Here is a 4,711-nt window from a genome sequence, read left to right as displayed (position 1 = left end):
CCTCGGGGCGCCGGATGCGCATGCGCCGGCTCCTTCCCCGCTTCCCTCACCCTCCCCTCCTCGTGGGCCGCTGCCGCGGAGCTCCCTGGGGCTTGTAGTCTCTCAGGCCGTCTCCCTGCCCCGCCCCTCAGCCTGGTTGGGTTTTCCCATTGGCCCCCGAAAGGACGCCGGCGCGGTGCGTCATGGGAAAGGTAGTTTCCAGGACTGGGGAGCCCGGCAATGTCCAAATCTTGTCAGTTTCCCTTCTCTGATCTGTGGCAGGACACAGAAAAACCAGGAGCAGGTTCGTAGCTTGGGGGCTCGCCTATCAACTCCGGTTGGTGGCCCAGCTACGCCCCTGTCTGGACAGGGATAACCTGGCTTCAGTCATCTATGGTCTGGTAACCTCCGAATTAGACTACTGCAATGCCCTCTACATGGGGCAGCCTTTGAAGACGGTTCGGAAGTTGCAGCTTGTGCAAAACGCAGCGGCCAGATTGATAACTGGAACAGGGAGGTTTGAGCATATAACACCGATTCTGGCCCGCTTGCATTGGCTGCCTATACGTTTCCGAGCCCAATTCAAGGTGCTGGTTTTAACCTGTAAAGCCCTACACAGCTTGGGACCACAATACCTGACGGAACGCCTCTCCCGACATGCGCTCAACATCTAGGGTCCTCCTCCGAGAGCCTACTCCGAGGGAAGCTCGGAGGATGGCAACAAGGGAGAGGGCCTTCTCGGTGGTGGCCCCCCGACTGTGGAATGATCTCCCCGATGAGGCTCGCCTGGTACCAACATTGTTATCTTTTCGTTGCCAGGTCAAGACTTTTCTCTTCTCCCAGGCATTTTAACAGCATTTTAACAACATTTAACAACGTTAAGTTTGTTTTTAATGGACCCCAGAATTGTTGTTTATAAATGGCTACTGTTGTTTTTATACTGTTGTTTTTATGTTTTTAAATTTTGTATACTTTTAATGTTTACCATTTTTAACTGTTGTAAACCACCCAGAGAGCTTCGGCTATGGGGCGGTATATAAATATAATAAATAAATAAATAAATACCAGCAGGCACCCCTTCGTCACTACTTGCATGTTAGCGTGTTGGAACCACTGAATGCTTAAAGGCCTTCAGCCAGGATAGTTCTGGTCAAATAATAATTACTGACTTCCTCCCAGTTTAGACATTTTTTTCCTTCTTCTTAAAGCGGAATAAAATGCCTCTGCCAAAAAAACACCCAAAAAAAGAAAAAAGACACCTCTTCTCATGAGTGTTACTAAACTAGGCTCCAGTTTTCTATCAGCAGCTTGGAGCAAACACCTCTTGCATTTCTTTGACTCTCTCCAGAAACCTGACCCATTCTCTAGGGCACAATGTATCTTTAAAGGCGTCCCTGTTGGAATATGTATTTTTTCCTCTCTACCTTTCTGCTAACGTGGATCATTTTTGGATTCAAATGAAGACGTGCAACCGTAAAAACGACGGTTGCCATACAATAAAATTTTAAGCCTGTTCCATTGACTGCATGCATACTTTTCCGCAAGGTTACCGCAATGACAGACCGGAAGCACACGACTGATGGATGAGCTATTTTCTCTCTCCGCACCTCTTCGTAATTTGCAAGAAAAGGAAAAAAAAAAGATTTTGGCATCAAGAAAGTCCCCCCACACACAATTAGTATTATTTTTTTAAATCTTTTTTTTCCATGAATCACTTTTTACCTCTCCCTTCATCTCCAAAGATTAAATTTTGAAATGTAATCCCAGCATTCTTTAGAAAGTGGAAAACAGAATAGCAATCAGGTATGTGAACTTTACAACTCTCTTTTCCTTTGGTTTTTCCAGCAGCAGTAGAAACAACAACTTTGAGAAGATAGCAAGGGAAATTGATAATAACAACTTCCACTAGTACTACTTGAGCATTTTAGAGGGGGAAATTAGAAAAAAAATTAAACTCACATGTGATGTTAAAACACAGATGGTTGTTTTTTGGTTTCTAGTGCTATGGAATAACCTTTCCGCCTTCTAAAACCATGTATTTTAAAAAGTAATCATTGTGAATGAATTATAAAGTGAAGGATTTGAAAGTCTGTCGATGGAGCGTTGTACGACAAAAGCTTTGTTTGTGGTTCACTGGTAAAATGATTTGCAAGAGACGGACGCTACCCAATGTGCGTTAAAGGAATGTTTGTCCCACATTTCCAAAATATCAGAGTGAGTTGATCCCCGTTTCATCACTGGTACCCGATACTTAAGTACAACTTTTGGCAAGGGGCCCTTTCAAATATTTGGAATCAGCAACCAGATTGGGTTTCCAGGTATTTTAAGGAGCATGCTCTGGATTTCAGAGAGGTACACCCTTCAAGGCTCAGCAAAATGAATGCGTCCGGAGGAGGGCGACAGAGATGCCATGGAGGAAAGGTTGATGGAGTCAGATATTTTCAGACTGGAGAAGAGATGATTCAGAAGAGATGGGATAGCCATCTTCAAATATTTGAAGGGCTGTCACATAGATGGTGGAACAAATTTGTTTGTGGTTGCTGCAGCTGTAGGTTTGGAAACAATGGATCCATATTGCAAGAAAAACAGAGTTTTTGAGTTAGCTTTAGGAAGAGCATTCTGATGATACGAGAGGTTTGGCAGTGAAAAGGGTGGCAGTGAAAAGGGTGGCCTCGGCAGGTGCTGGACTCTCCTTCATCAAAAGTTCTCTAACCATCAGGGATTTCCATTGAGGTCTTTTCCAGCTAGAGATGTACAGATTTGATTAAATCCTTGTGGATTGTCAGATATTCCATTGTCCAAGGAATCCATGTCACAGGAGGGAAATCTGGTCAGCTGCGTAATCTACAAGCTGGTTTCATAGAAATCTGAATTCCTTTGAATCTATTGAAGATTTCTCCAATATCCCTATCTCCAATTCTATGATTTCCTGTGTTTTGCTCTTGGGTAATTTTATAAAGCTGGACAAATTATCTTTCAATTCTCCAGGAGTTAAGATGACTGTAGAACTCAAATGCCCTCTTTTTCAGTGAAAATATGGCGCAATTATCGCTAGCTAGCTACCTACACACTGTGCATATTCTGGGGTTCGCATTCCCCCAACGGTTCTCTGGGAGGAGGTTTGTAATCTTCCCATTATACAGACGGACCGACTGAGGCTGTGTACAGGGAAGGTACGTACCTAATGGGACAGCACATGCCCTGCATGCTGCTTCAGTCCCAGGCCTCGCCAGTTAAAAATATCTCAGAAAGCATGGTTAGCAAAGGATATAGAATCATAGAACTGCTGATTTGGAAGGGACCACAAGGATGATCTAGTCCAACCCTCTGCAATGTGCTGGAAAACCAATGAAAGCATCGAGGAGAGGTGACTATCCAGCCTCTTCTTAAAACCCTCCAGAGATGGAGAAGCCACAGCCTCCATGGGTAGGTAGACTCTTCCACTGCTGCACAGTTCTTATCGCCAGGAAGCTTTTCCTTATATTTAATCGGAATCTAGGTAGCTCTAACTTATACCCATTATTTGAGGTCCTAATTTCTGGGGCCATGGAAAATAGTTCTTGACCATCCTTCCTGTGGCATCCTTTGATGTCCCTGAACATATATGTATACGTGTGTTTATATATATGGGTCAGGACATTAGATTTCCAAACAGGAAGAATTCCAATTGTCTTTGCTAGGTGGTGCTTCAACTTTCCATCTGCTTGCAGCGAGAAAAATGGGGGGGAAAGTGGAGTTTTTGGCTCTTCAAATAGTTAAGATCGCTGAAGAGAAGGGAGTTCAGTGGACGCAGCTGAGCCAAGCTGAAGACCTTCCTGTAGCCTGGACAGGTACATGACGTTGGCTCGCACCGTCTCATCTGCCATCGAGAGGAAGGCAGACGGGGCCCCTCGGGACAAAAGGCGACATTATTCACAGAGGAGCTGCGCACCGCCGCGGATGAATGGTGCATTCAAGCACACCAACTTATGGACTAGATTATTTTTCATCCCCAGATGCCGTTTGTCTGCCGGCGTGCGGAACCCTAGCAGCGAGAGTGGGGGAGACTTTTGGGGCGTAACGCCGGTGTGTTGGCCAAAAGAGTTGGGTTCTGTGTGGCTCCCGCGGTAAAAATAATAATAATAATAATAATAATAATAATAATAATAATAATAATACATTTATTTATTTCTTACCCGCCTCTCCCTCTGGATCGAGGTGGGGAACAACATTAAATACAATATAATACAATAATACATTAAATAAAATAAAGTGCCATCCCTAACCATTGGGCATGCTGGTGGAGGCTAAAAAGACTGGGAATCCGAAACATCCGGAGGGCACCAGGTTAGCAGAGGCTGGGTAGGAGCATATTTATTTATTAAAAGTATTTTTTATGTTGCTCCTCAGCCAAGAATGCTTACATTCAATCAATCATTCATTATATTTCTATACCACCCATAGCTGAAGCTATTCAAACCCATTTAAAATACGTTATATAAAGATATATATCATAGAATCATAGAACAGCAGAGTTGGAAGGGGCCTACAAGGCCATCGAGTCCAACCCCCTTCTCAATGCAGGAATCCACCTGCATATTATACCATTCACCTAAGGACATGGAACAGGTTGCACACACAACAACATATATCTAAATCAATTTTAAAAAACGTCAGTCAGACGCACTCCAGGACTTGATCAAAAAGACTCGAAATAATAATAATAATCATCTCTATATATAAAACGCTTAGG

This window comes from Elgaria multicarinata, chromosome 22, assembly GCF_023053635.1.
Source record: "Elgaria multicarinata webbii isolate HBS135686 ecotype San Diego chromosome 22, rElgMul1.1.pri, whole genome shotgun sequence".
NCBI classification, from domain to species: domain Eukaryota; kingdom Metazoa; phylum Chordata; class Lepidosauria; order Squamata; family Anguidae; genus Elgaria; species Elgaria multicarinata.
Note: the sequence above shows the minus strand (reverse complement) of the source record.